Below are 15,335 nucleotides of genomic sequence, written 5' to 3'. Positions count from 1 at the left end.
GGTTGCCTAATGTACTGATTGTCTTCAAACTTTTGTAGAGTGGCTGAAGCCAAATAGTCCTGTATAATATTGTAGTGCCTACATGCAAAAGAAATAATTGTAGAACTGCTATTTATTAGTAAAATATGAAAAGTCATGATGAGTGCTATCTTGACTATATTTTTTCTCTACTAAGCAAACATTAATAATTACTGTTTTAAAAACCTGTTTTATTCTAGAACTAGATCATACACACAGCACTTCCTTTGAAGCTGTGGTAGTTTTTTTTTTTGCAAACTGGGTATTTTAGGAGCATCAGGTCAGATGCTGCTGGAAGTCTTTCAAAAATGTAGATTAAAATCTGCCTCAGATTTTGGGTCAGACCACAGCGTGGCCATTTTGTGCATATTTATTTGAAAAAAATGCTATTTTTTCATTGCCAATGGCAAAAGCTGAAAGGAGATTCCTTGTTTGTTTCATGAGAGGGGACTTCTGCGAGTGAAAATGGTTATTGTTCCACTGCAGAATCTTACTGATGTGCAGATATTTTGCTTTCAAAGCTTTCGCTCAAATTTTGTATATTTTTAATCTTTCAAAGCAGCATGCAGTGTATTGCTGCAAATATAATAGATATTCTAACCAGTCAGGATAAAATTTTTTAAGATAAAATCGAGTAAAGAGATATTCCTTTAGGTCAGTGGCTACAAAACAGGGGGGAAGACCCTGAGTTTGGGGCAGAAATCCTTGACCATGGTTTGACTCTCATCCGCATGTGAAGAGGTCCAGCTCTCCTGTGGTGCGCTAATATCTACTGAATCTCATCTAACCTTCCCTGTACCTGTCCCAAAGGTGTGTCTCCAGAAATGACCCATACAGGCATAACTGCAGCTATTGCACCCGAACAGATCCAGTAGCTCTGCAAGGTGCTCCTCTCTGGGCTGTGATGGGAGCTGGGTGTTATCACGGCATCGTGAGGGCATCGAGTTAAATATGTAAACACGGAGGGGGAACAGAATGCAGGAGATATCTCTGGAGATACACCTTGTTGGTATACCAACAGGAACAAACTGGTATTATCTAGGTCACTGTAAAGGGATCAACAACCTTATATTGGGTGAGAGCACAGTCTTGCATCCCAGGTTCAAGCCAGGAAGGATTTCTCTTGGGAACAAATAAATGTAAGCATGCATGCAGAAGCTGGTATCAATGTATGGAAAGCTGATGTTAAAGATGCAAACTAAATTCTATCATCAACTGTGGAAGTGGGAAAGAAAACAAGAGGATTTGTGAAAATATATGCATGCTAGCGTGCTGCTTCTTAACCAAGCACTAGCATTCCAGTGTTTTCAGAAGCAGCCAAAAATTCTAAAAAATATCACTGGTCTGGGAAATATTTTCTGCATGGTTTGTGACAATATTTAATCCAGAGAACTTGAAAAGCCAGTTGAAATATGTGGCCAGCATACGGCTACCAAGAGTGGAAAAAGGGAAGGGGTGTTGCAAAGGCACATCAATGCTGGTTCTATGCAGCTTCTTCCTAGTTCAGCATCCTATTCATACTGGCCCAAATTTTACTCCACTCCTGGGCAATGATGCTAGAGAACATCTTATGAAGTAGGAACCTGAATCTCTCTGTCAGGTTTCTCTGCTGTGTAAACTTCCCCATTGTTGTGCTCTCACTGGTTACTTACTATCCCATTCAGTCATTAATCCCCACATAATCTGCGAGATGATGAAGTAGCTCCTTGTAGAATGATGCTTTCATATTGACCACTTTGCTCTGCTTGGATCTCTGACAGGTGATGTCACACATGAGAATCAGGAACTGGAAAATCTAAATAAAATTCCTAAAAGAGCTTCATTAGAAAAACATAATTGGATTGAAGTTAGGTTGTTAAATGGTATAAACTGAGCTACAATCTACAGTATACAGTCTTCTCCTGTGTACACAATCTACAGTATACAAGACCTTTATTTTGTTTTGCTGCTCCACTCAGATGTTAATGACACTGATCCCATTGACTGTAGACATGCATGCATTTGATAACCCATGAACCATGCTGATTTTTTTTTTAATGTGTGTGTGTGTTGAGGTTTGTTTGTTTTGTTTTGTTTTTTAAGTGTTTTTGTTCTAATTGAAAGAGCAGATATTTCTTCTAGGTAAAATGTATTAACTTTTAAGACTAGAATGAAACATTTACTGACAGTCAGTCAGACATGAGGCTGCCCATGTTCTTTCAAAAGAAAATTTCTTGCCCCAAAAGATACATGGGTATAAACAGTGAAAGGAGCAGTGGCTGCCCAAACCAGGTGCACATAAAGATTTTATCTTTATGGTATTTTCTAAGAGGTACTGAAATATGTGTTTATCACTGTGATTACAAAGATGAGGGGAAGTTTGTTTATTGGTTAGGGTTACTTTTGGCTATTTCTGAGAGTCAGCAAAGTATAAATAGAAAGGATGATTAATATACTCCCATAACAAGTTTACTGCATAAGGCCATGGCAAGGATTCACAGTCACTTCTTTGGACAGATGTACATTGTAAACATTGTAAACCAAGCAATGGCTACTTGATATTCAATAAAATACGTTATTCATATTTCTCTGACATCCCTTCTCCCCAACTCATTTTACTTCTTAACCCTGTTACTGATTGTTCTTACTTGTATTGAATTTTTTTTGAGTTCCAAGGTTTTTATGTGTTTATACTAATCCTAATATTTTTGACTCTGCTTAGTGAACTCAATGACAAATGAAAAAATATTGGAAATAAATAAAGGAAGGAAGGACTTTTTTCCTTGGGAATCATTACAGTAGCGGTCATAGTCAGAGGCCAGTGTCTCCGCAGCCTCTCTTGAAGCCTGGGACAAGGCTGCTGAGAGGATCCCACAGTGGAGGCAGAGCTGGAATGCTGAGGGGAGCACCCTGCTGTCACCACAGCACGTCATGCTTGACGTCAGAACAAACATAGCAAGGGGTGAGAATTTTACTCAGGAGCTGCAGAGCTTGACGAGAGCACTTATATGTACTGGGGAGTACCGATCCGCGTAAGGGAGAGAAACAGGCACCTCAGCATTTATTCAGTTTGGCAGCCGACAGAAGTAAACATAATGTCTTGTTTCTTTGAATTCAAAAAAAGTAAAATGTATTCTGGAGGCTTCTAAGCCCTGCATGCTGCTACATTTAAGCTCTCCATTCAGTTTTAAATACTACTTCTTTTTACAGTCTGAGTACAACCTTTAAACTGTGCTTCAAGATGTCCTTCTCCCTGACCATCAGGTCACTGGTCCCTACCTATGCAATGACGGGAAGAGCAGGCAGCACAGACAAAAGGAAATGCCACTGAGCAGACTAATATATTTCTTTTAAGCCTTGTTTAATGAGAAAACTTGTCTCACCAATTAAGCTTTGAGGAAAAGCAAGAATTAAGCCTTTCTTTTAGCTTTATGACATATCTTAGTAAAATAAGCACAAAAGCAAGTGTTCAGTTGTCTTAAGAATTTCTTTTATTGCTTGTAAAGTTATAATTTCCTATCCTGTATCATGTCACCTGTATCTTTTCTTTCTCCTTCTCCCCCTCCCCTCCCCTCGCCTCCCCTCCCCTCCCCTCCCCTCCCCTCCCCTCCCCTCCCCTCCCCTCCCCTCGCCTCGCCTCGCCTCGCCTCCCCTCCCCTCCCCTCCTCTCCCCTCCCCTCCCCTCCCTTCTTTACTCAAATGGAACTATTAGATGTACTGAGCTGGCACAAGAGAATTACTTCCAACTTTATTTCTAGCTTGTCTTTGCAAGGTTTGTGTCTCAAGAAAAGGCAGAGTTATCACATTGGGTTTGTTGGGGTCTGCTTGGGACTCCCAGCCATGAACAAAACACAGAGATCTTATAATGTAGTTCAGACACTGGCAAATAGAAGACAACAAAAATGACTGTAGCTTTGGGTAGCAAACATTACTTTTGGAGTTCAAAGCTCCACTGTGATTTTCTGTCTGCCTGTTGCAGATCAGACATTCCCCTTCTACCAGCGTATTGCAACGTGTCCCTGTGACCATACTAGTGCTCCCGCTTGCCCTGCATCTGCTTGTTTTGGCAGTTTTAATGGCCAAGAACGCTGGGCCCCTTTCATGTGGTTTGTGTCACGTGCTGCTGTGTGAAACACGCGTGGCTCCTCGGGAGCGTTTGCCACTCACCGCTTCACATGCTTTCTTGTACACTTCCTCTGCAGATGGCTTTTCTGGCTCCCTGTACCATATGTTTTTTCAGCTTCTTTTAATGTGTGTACAGCCACCCCATACAGTTCCAATGGAGTATGTATTGTTTATTTCCTCTGCTGTCCAGCTCTGAAGGTTTAGATCTAGGGAGGCAATAACTGACGCTAAGTGCAAGAATGATCCTTAGCACAACCTGCTCTTTTCCTGTGATACTGCTGCTTCTCCCTCTCGGAAGGGTGGAAGTCTCCACTTGTTCTGTTTTTAACCCTGAAGAGACTAATTTTAGCTATCTTTCAAGCAGGCATCCGTTGCCTGTGAAGGTAGGTGGATGAGATCTCCTCCTAAGGCAGGCGTCAAAGATAGGTGGACAGATTTGCCTCCCTCAGATGACTTTTGCTTCTCTCCCCATTGACACAGAGGAAGCATAGGTGACAAACCTAGGCTAGTTGGCCTGCTTTGAGATAGCAATATCTAGGTGAGATATATCCATCTTCAGGGACCCAGCCTTCATGGTGGTATGCACGAATGCTGTCTGCCGGCTGAGATTTTTTTCATCAGCTAATCCTCTTATCAGCACTTTCCATACTGCCTAACGCATAAGGGCAGAGCATAGAGTTGTGTCAGCAGAGGAGCATGTGAGCATAAGAGAAAAGAACTAAGAGCTGCCTTACAAGTCTGTCAGTTCCAGACTCACCTGAGGTATTTCTTCACTATACGAAATGAGGTAACAGACTGGCCTAGGTAAAAAGGGCAGGGTATTGGTGAGAAATTAGGGCAAAATAACTGAAACCTGATCAACAGAAAAACCTTGGAACAGCAGGAGGACAAATGTCTGATGCAGAATATTTCAAATGCAGGTGGGAGATTTACCCAATCCATGTAGTCAGGACTAGAAGTGGAAGCTGAGAGAGGTCAGGCTTTTCATGATGTTAGTGGTCCCCTTGACTTCCTGAAAAGCACAGTGTGTGCTACGTGCTTTATTTATACCAAGAGCTGTTCATTCCTCATGAAGACTAAATTTTTTTTTTAGCAAGTCTACTGTTTTTGTTCAAGAGCAAAACTACCAGAACATGGATACCAATGGTAGGTTCAAGGCATTTCTGCTGATTCATGAGATTTCTCCACAAATTGTTTTAAGAATTTGTACCACTTCTGTATTTAAAGGTGTTCATTAGGTAAACTAACCAGCCACATCTGTGAGAAAGAAGTCTTCTTCACATCAGAATCAAAAACTTGCTTTTGGTGGAGCACGAAAAATATTCCAGATTTTTATATCCTGAAATAGTATTGAATAAAACAAAAAAAATAGTAGCAGGAGCAAGAGTTTTATTTTGGCTGTTGCCCAACAGAAAGAAAAATCATATAGTTACAGACTACTTATTTTCCTTGGGACTGGAAAGCTGATCCTGCATATGAATGTTGTGTGATAGTCCCTGTGATGCCGATGGGAGCTCTGCACATGGACCAACTACACAATCCATTCCCACACGTGGGGCTCAAAGGCTATAGTGAAGGAGATTTTGAAGCAGCAAGAGTACTACCTGGAGAAAGACTCATGTTACTCTAACTCTGCAAATCCCCAACTGTTGCAACATAAGGCAAAGAGCATGAAGCAATAAATGTGGGTCTGTGAGGTGTGGGAGAAACAACAGGCTTGGAAAGGTGGTTTCTATTGTTACTTTGGTAAGAGAGCAACAATAGTGAGAGAAGTATGATATGCAAGAACAGGCTTATACTGCTTCGTTTCCAGTTTGTCCTGTACCTGTCTCATAGGAGTTTCCTGTATGAAGCTGTTGAAAAAAAAATCCTGCATAGTGTGAATTATATGTAAGGATCCAGTTCTCTGCTCATGCAGCATCCAGTTGTAGTCACTGGAAGTCAAGCCTGTAAAAAAGGCCAGTCTGAGCATGTAATCTCCCTTTAAAAAACATTATTTCCCTGAAAATTGATTAAAAATAAAAACTAATGTTCTTTGCTGCTGGCTCCAGGTCTACAGGGCGTCAAAGCAACTGACTGCTCATAATCTCCAGACATTTCCTGACTGACTGTAGGGGTCATCTTGAAGTGAGCTGGTGAAACTGAAAAAGAATTATCAGAAAGCCAAGTAAGGTGAAAGTTGCTGTGGCTAAAGTTCAGGTTTATTTACACAGAATAAAATAGAGAAGTGAAAAGTTTGCTGACTTATTCACTTTTATTTTAGAAAGCTTCGGAGCGTTTTGTGTAAAACAGAATGAAAGGTGAATAAAAAGGAAGTAGAATGTACAGTGATGGAACAGAAATAGCAGTTAATGTTTTTCATTGGCAATCTTTACTTTTTTGTTATTTATCTCATTCTAACCTACCTGTGATATTGCTGTTATTTTCTAGCTTAGGAAATCTTTGAGGTTGTGACCTTCTCTTTTTTTCCTTTTGGAAAAATTGCATAGCACATTCTTGCTACTATGGAAGGAATATAAAAGCTCTATACACGCAGTGAAATCAAGGAAGTACAGTTTCATGTAGGTTTATGTTCTAGTTTATGTTTATAACCTAATCCTTGACACCCAACTAATGTTAGCTTCTCCTGCATTCCTTAGAGCAGCCCACAGCCTAGTGACAGCACGTGTGCTGAATATTTTCGTCTCAAACCCTTTGCTGACTGACTTATTATTTGCTGCCAGCCAGAACACAAAATAGCTGAAATCTGGTTGCCAGTCTCTCCCAGGGCACTAATTTGAGTCTCTCCTCCCACTTTAATGGATTTTGTAAAAAATTCTATGTCTTTAAGATACCCACTCCACATTCAAACTTGGCTGATGTCTGCCAGAATTAATGAAAGTTCCTGGGGTGGATGCAGACAGTGAAATATCTTGATGACTTAATTGTCCATTTTCTAGAAAACCAGATCAAAGACAATGTCAGGTTACTGTTCACTCTGGAGATTATTAGTTAGTGGTGGCTATTGATAGAAAACAATTCATGAGCATTCATCAACCTGTGATAAACACTTAGCAAGATTAAACCAATAAACTGGTTTAAATCTCAAAATTATAAATTTTATTCTTGATGAATAACATTGAACTTTATGCTTCCTCCACAGATGCCCAGAAATTCCTTTGCCAATAGTTTGTTAATCTTGGTTGTTGGTCCAAGTTTTTTAGAAGCAACACGTTCTAGTGAATAAGATGCTGGAAAGGGACTCAAGAGCTCTGGATTACATTTCCAGCTCTGTCTCCAGTGATCACTCTTGGTTTGTTTTTTTGCTATTGCCATGCTTGTGTCATATCCAGGGGGCCACCAGTCTCACCTTGAGCCTACTTATATCCCACTTACATTGCAAGTTTGCAGGTGATCTTGACCATGGCTTACAGGAAATTTCAGTAGATACTGATAACAAGCTTGAATATTGTGGCGATCATTCTTGGGCCACAAATCAATCCAGTCTTCCTGTGCACACTCCTGTTCTCTGCAGTGATATAATTGGCTATACCTGAAAAAAAAAAAAAAGGACAAAGTTTTAATTTTTCAAAGCTAATATCCCAGAGTGATACTAAAATGAATAAAGACAAATATAACTAAAACATTCCACAGTTTGTACACTTTCACTGGGATAAAGTGGTGTTGTTCTGTTTTAATAGATGATAAATAACAAAAGGGTCCTTGCATTGGCACATATATGATAAGGCAAATAAGAAAGACAAAATTTCTGTATTTTATTGACTGTTTATTTTTTAACATGGATCAGCTGTAAAAGAGAACAGAACTCCAATGTTCCTATGTGTTTGTTTTCACTACTGTGATAACTACAATTTAAACTGTCACCTTAAAGAGAAAAAAACAGAAAACCTGTTTTGTGTCTTCAGGGAAGCAAAGTTCAGCAGTTTGTTTTCACACAGGAAATTACTGTTTTAAGGGATAGTATTAGGCATCAAGAACTCTAATTGCTGGATAATTCCTTATTTCATTATGCATTACTTTGTAGATTTTGTGATACTGTCTGGAAGTAATCCTCAAATTTGATGGCGATTTTGAGCCAGAACTGATAAAAAGGGGCACCAAAGATAGTTCAGATAAGGTACACTGATGGAAACAGTTTCCTCTGTAGTGCAGCAGCCCACAGTAATCACTGCAAAGCTTCCATTGACATGATAATGAATATTAAAAATCTTGTTTGTATTGTAGGTTGAACACATTAGTATCTTAGGACTGAACATATAGCACCAGATATTTGAAACTCTTGTTCAGCTTATTTATATTAATTGAGTGATGCAGCACTCTTATAACAGTGTTCAAGAAAAAAAAGTCATATAGTTGCATGAAACTGATTGCAACAAAGAATATAACACACTACTATGGTACAGGCTTTACAAAGCTGCTAAAATCTGGCACTACTTGGGTCCCTGGTTTATTAAATATTCTACAAATGCTGAGAAATTAAATAGCCCATGTCTTAAGAGCCTTCTGCTCTAAGCATTTAGGCCAGTGTGGATGACGTTCTTCCTGAAGTGTGACACGGCTTGTTTGCACAAGTGTGTAACGTAGCCCTTTGCTAAATGTATGCTTGTGGTCCATTGAGACATCTGTGTTGGCAGAAAAGACAGCGTCAAGGACACAAGAGGCAGATCTTGCCCGACATTCTTAACATGCCTTAGCATGCCTCCTCCTGCTTCCAACCTTGTGGTGAATGATATATTTGCACAAGTGAAATAGGTGACTGGATATTGCTAAGAACTTAAACTCTACTTATCAGAAACAACCAGGACCACAGAGCAGCGCACAAGGGATTTTACTCTGCTGGCTGTGATTGCAGCATGAGAACAGCGAGCCAAACTGTCTTACATAGGTTCTTCATGTAGTGGTTTTACTCCTGTTTCCTGCTTGCCAGCTTGCTATGAACAGGGTGATTTTTTTGAATTTGTGCACTGTTTGCAGCTGTTGAACAAAGGCTTCATCCAGTACTGAAGAGAGACTTCAGCTAAGTATTCACCCACTTATGACACCCAGAGCTGATGGGTTGTTTAGTAGCTGTTTGCTATTTATTCACTACTGCATGAGTTGCTGTAAGGTATGGTAATGGAGTTTCAGCATTTACAGCATATGTCTTGCCCTGACCTTGTTGACTAAAAAACTCAAGAGAAATATGAAGGAAAAGTGAAAGAGCTTTCATTTAAGTTTCTTTATGTCAGATCATGCCAGTCACAGCTGCCACACTGTTCCAAAAACATCAAGGGAGAGACTGAAAATGAGTTATCCATGGTGTTGCATTATTGCATGTCGAGGAATGGCAAGTTTTTGAATTCCAGGAAAAAAAATTACATTACATGAGAACAGTAGTGTCTACAGTGTTGAACAAAAGTGGTGTTTTTTTCTTTTTGTTTTTTTCTTTTTTTCCTTTTTTTTTTTTTTTTAATCTTTGTAAAAAAGAATGCAAAATATCTGTGTCGAGGGCTAAGGTGAAAGAAGGTGTTGAGAACATGCTTCAGGAGTAAATACAAATGGAAGGAAATCTCTGATCTTATTTCTGTTGATAGAAAGCAGGATCAAACCCTTTATCTGAATTGTATAAATGTGAAGAAAAAAGCATGGTAGCAAGCAAAAAGAATGAATGAGTAGTCTATTGAGATAATAATCTTGTTAAGATCTAGTGTTTCTTCAGATTTAGACAGTTTGTGGCAAGAACAGCAGTGGGCATTTTTCTTTGTATGTAGTTCAATGAATTAGCAAGAGAAGGATCAAAGATGCCTCTGTCATCCAGGATTCCCATCTTGTGTCACTTTTCACTGGCAAGCAGCTGGTAGAAAAGGTAAGGATTTGAGAAAGCAGTGAAGAGAGGAACGGGGAAAGAAATAAGTAGAAAGGCTCAAAAAAGGAGAGTAGGGAATTAAAAGACAGATGGAAAAGGGAAAAAAATGGATCAAATGGAAAAAGAATAACAGATGGAGCCCCAGCAACACTGGTCTGCAAAAGCACCCATGTTTTCGAAAACTATTTTCATCAGTGTGCTGGGTTTGCATCTTGTGTTGTGTGGTCCTAACAACTTTTTCAATTGTTTTTTGGAGACTTGGAGGCTTCCTATTGAGGTCAGTGGAGCCACAGGGAGGGACACTATCTGAAGACCCCTCGCATGAGTTTTCAAACATCTGATCACTAGGATTTAATTCTGAGAGGTCATTACAACATGAAAGTGTGCCTCAAGGCCCTCTGGTTCCTTACAGGAACCTTAATAAAATATTACATCCATGGAAAGAAATCAAGAGAGAAACAGGTCATATCTGTAGGAGGTGTCTGTTTCAATACACCCTTCCTTGAGCTTGTAGTATGGTGTTGCAAAATTGCATATAACCTGGTGGGAAAAACACATGTCGTTGTAGTGCACAAAGTAACAGCAGGCCAACAAATAGTATAAACAATCCAGTGGCAAAGCCTTACTGTCGTGGAATGCAACCCCCCTCCCCTCTTTCTCTGGTATTTGAGGCTAACAGCTTCTTTTGTGTGGCCCAGAGCACACCCTGCCAGGCCCATTAGGAGAAGGGAGTGCCCAGGCGCCACTGAGCCACTGGGTCCCTGCGGCCAGTATGGGGGATGTTTGGAAAGCTTCAGGGGCATCCCACAAACAGTGTGGGGGTGCAGAGAAGCTTCTAGAGTGACTCCAGTCAGGTCTGATCAGCCTATAAAAACGGGACACTCGTCGGCGACTCGGCCCATTGTGCGGGTCCCTCGGAGCACGAGCTTGGCCCCTGCCGCCGGGAGCCACGGGCCCCCCCCGCTCCCCGGGATGGAGACTCCACTTGCCCTGCCGCCACGTGTGTAAGTAAAACTTCTCGCAGGATTGCGAGTACATTTATACTTTTCGTGCACATTTGCACATATATTTTCCGTGCACATTTGCACATATATTTTCCGTGCACATTTGCACGGGTACTTTAAATTAATCCTCGCACAGTCGCGAGTGGCCGCTGAGAGCCCCTCGCACAACCGCGAGTGTATTTTCCTCCCGTGCTTTCACATAAGCACGCGTAGGATTCCGTGCACACTAGCACGCGCAAGTAAATTATTTCCTCGCACAATTGCGAGTGTATTATAAATTTACCCTCGCGGAATCGCGAGTGCACACTTCTCGTACTCACTACGAGTACGTGCATCTCTTTTGCACCGTGTTTGGCAAGTGTGTGCTTCTCCGGGACCCAAGGCTGGCCCCGGCATTGTTTTGGTGCAGCCACGTGCATGCACACTGTGGACCGCTGTTGTATTAGTTGCTGCCCCTTCAAATTCTTTCCTCAACTGATATCCGAACCTGTATTTAAGTCACTTGTGGAGTGCAAGAACCCTGTTTCTTACTGGTTTAATAAAAGTTGCTGTGGACTCTGTTGTCCCTTAAATTAACCTTGGGGTGCCTCCGTGTAATATTTCGTGACACTTACCCTAGCTAGAGTTGAAGATACACAGTGCCCCAAGAGCAGGATTCCTGTACCAAATGTCAATATCTATGATATATTAAGCAATTTTTGGGGAAACAAAAGAGCACCTCTGTAATAGGTGCAGATGAAAACACATGCAAAAATCCCTCTTAGATCTAACAATCCTCTGAGTACACCCCAGGGCACCTTTTGTTCTCTGTTGAAAATGCCTTTTTTCCCTTTGTTTAATATAACAAATGCAGAACAGATGGCAATCACAAGCCCAGTCGTAGACCTTGATTGCTACTGATCTCTAGTTTTTATCCTTTGTCTATTTTACATTCATGAGTGCCCTGCACAAATTTTGCCCAAGCATTTTTTTTTATTATATAGGACAAATCACAGCAGAGAGAAAATTTTGCCTGATTTAAGGCTAATTTTCTACACCAAAGACACAAATGGCAAGATTTAATAAATATTGGTGATGTCCCATGAGCTCCTGTCTCTGACTGAATTTTTGTGGCTGGTAGTTGCACAGGTGTTGTGCATGCAGGGGAAGGGCCAGATGGCTGCTGGGGATACCTGGGGGAGCAGGTGTGCCCGTGCTTACTGGGATGAGTTACTGTCTTCTCTAGTATTGATGACAGCCAGTATGCAGGAGAGACTCCTTCTGGGTGAGCTGAAGTGGGATCTTGTTTCTGGAAGAAAGAATCATAGAATACGAGGTTGGAAGGGACCACAAGGATCATCTGGTCCAGCCTTTCTTGGTTGGAAGAGAAATCTTAGACACACCCGGAAGTTTCCAGGAACATCTATGTCTTCTGAGGTCCTACCCCACTGCACAGAGTGAGTGGATAATCTGAAGTTATGCTTTCACTAGGCCATAGGTGGACTGGAGTAGTTTTGCTTATCCCTTGTGTCCTCTTGTTGTGGAAAAGTGAAATTTGTTATGTGACTCTCATGGTAGGAGGGAAGTGGACCTATGTGTAGAAGGGGAGGAATCCTAACAGTTTTAGGTGACCCAAGTAATTCAACAGAGCCCAGTTTTTGAGGAAACTCATGGGACTCTTAGGTCATGTACTGTGCTGGAGCTGGGCTGTGGTGACTGCAGGCTATGTGTCTCACAGCTGCAGGAATCGAGGAGCGGCTGACTGACCTGTTGCCACTTGCAGGTACAACTAGTTCATGCTCTGCCACATACCCTTGTAGGGGTTTGGCAGAGCTGAAAAAAACTGGTGTCTGCCTTTTCAGATAGGTGTATGTGGCAAGAGGTCCCTGTCCTAGTTTGAACTTGGACTCTGAGGGTTTGGGGAAGAGCAAATTAATTTAGAAGAAAAAGGTAAAATTCTGGTAATAAACTTGGGGGCCTGTTGTTGTCTGAGGGTGGACCTGTGCATGTCTGGCTGTGAACTCACAGGTGTTAGGAATTAGTACTCAGAATACAAAGAATGCTTGTGGCTTTCGGTAAAACCAATGTGATTATTATTGTTAATTGCTGATGCTTTTTCTTTTTTTTTTTTTTTTTGAGTCTTTATCACAAGTATTTTATTAGCTTGATTTCAGAAGAGATACACAGAGTGTAACCGAGTTGAGTTGTATTTCCAAGAGATTCTCGTATGATTTGCCATCTTGGATATTCCACCGCACTCATGTAGCAGAGAGCAGAATGCTGCTGTACAGCAGGGAAGCATTGCTGCCTCTGGAGAGCAGCCATGGTTCTCACTTTTATTCTAAATGTTTCCATATGTGTGTTGGTAGCAAGCAGTACTTCTCATTCTATCTTCCCCTTGCTCCCCCAGCAGGCTGCTGTTAGTTTCCCCCAAAGCCATCTCTTGTAGAGGATGAACAAGGCAAGTTGCCTCAGCCTCTCTTTGCTGGTCAAGTGTCAAGCCCCCAGTGATCTTGCTGCCTCTCTGCTGAACTCACTGCAGCTTGTTGATGGCTTTCATATACTGGAGGGCCCAGAACTGGATGCAGGATCTAGGTACGGTCTAACAAGTGCTCTGAGTAGAGGGGGTGATCACTTCCCTTGCTCTGCTGGCTCTGCTCCTGTGAGTACAGCCCCGGGTGTTGTTGCCCTTCTCTGTTGGCAGGGCACGCTGCTGGCTCCTGTACTGCTTGGCCCCCTCCCTGTCTACCAGGTCATTTTCAACAGTGCTGGTTCCCAGTCAGTCAGTCAGTCAGTCACTGCCTCCATCAGTGCAAGAGTCTCTTCCTTTCCAGCTGCAGGTCTTTCCATTTGTCCTCACTGAATTTTATGAAGTTTCTGTGAGTACTTTCCTCCAGCCTGCTGAGGTCTCTCCAGGTGGCAAAATCAAGTATGTTGAGTGGTTTCCACTGGTTTGGTGCCATCTGCAAATTTGACAAAAACCTGTTCATTTCATTGTGTCCTCCAGGTTGTTGCTGAAGATGTCAAACAGGATGATGCCAGGATAGACCCCTGCTATTCACCCATCCACTTATTCGCACAGTAATGTCCCTGTGTAGTGTCATCTAAGTGTTCCTGCTCTGACAGGGGGATTGGACTAGATGATCTTCTGAGGTCCCTTCCAATCCCTAACGTTCTGTGATTCTGTGTGATACTTGGGCACAAGAATATTGCTAGAGAGAATGCTGAAAGCCTTGTAAAAGTTGAGGTAACTGATATCCCATCTACAAATCCTGTCACCTTATCATAGAAGACAATCAGATGGATCAGGCATTATTCACCTTTGGTAAATCCATGCCTTTGCCTGTTCACAGGTAGTCATTGCTTGCATGTAACACCCACTTCAAGTAACTGAAGGGAGTTTATGCCAGTTTTATGAGAAGTGGCTTTTTATCTGTTTTAAACTGCTCAGTCACTTCAGCGTGATGATTGTTCATAAAGTTATAAATATTGTGTAGGGAGCTGTTTCAGGCTTACTGCAGTTCCAGGCAGACACTTATGAACTGGTTACCTGCATTCATAGCAGTAGCCCGTGAACAAAGCCTTAAAGAATGTTTGAATTTTGGATACAAGTTGAGTCAAGTGCTAGATAAAATTTTGCCAGAGTGCTTCTGAAAACAATGGTTTTTCAGCTTCTTTTTTTTTTTTTTAAAGAGTGGAAATAACTCCTATTTAACATGTAACACGTTGTCCTGGTTTTGCTAAAAAACAAGTTTCTCTTTCAGTGAATTTGCCTGTCAGCTAAAGCTTTCATATTAGCTGCATTTTCCTGGAAAACCAGATACATGTTTTGGTAAACATAGCAATGGAATGTGAGGTTATTGGTAAGGATGATGCACATCTTGCGAGAGGGGCAATGAGAAACAGGTGACCAAGAAAACGACCAACAGAGTATAACATCCCATTCACATGAATACTTCATATAAAAGTGGGAGATCATGAGGATCTTGGCCCTTTTCCTTATGGCCGACATTAGGAGAGGGCCTTGCTAGGCGTCCCTGCGAAGTGAGGCCTAGTGAGAGACTGAATCCAGCTCCAGTTGGCTGCAGAGTCCAATCCAGGGCTTCGGGTGCCGCTTCTGCAGTTGCTGGGACTCTCAAGATTGGTTTTGTGTATTTTGTATTATTTTCTCTATTCTTATTAGTAGCATTAGTAAAACATTTTTAGTTTTTCCAGCTCTCTTCTCTCAGTACTTCTTTCCCTCCCAATTGCCTGTCCTGAGTGGGAAGGGGGGAGAGGGAAGGGCTGAAGGAGGAAGAGTTGGGAGAGGGGGTTAACAATACATCTGCCATGGTTTTATCGTCACCCCGCAATCAAAACCTCGACACATGTAAAACAAGGTTTTA

Source organism: Streptopelia decaocto (assembly GCF_964273445.1).
Source record: "Streptopelia decaocto genome assembly, chromosome: 7".
In the NCBI taxonomy this organism is placed as follows: domain Eukaryota; kingdom Metazoa; phylum Chordata; class Aves; order Columbiformes; family Columbidae; genus Streptopelia; species Streptopelia decaocto.
This window is presented reverse-complemented; position numbering follows the sequence as displayed.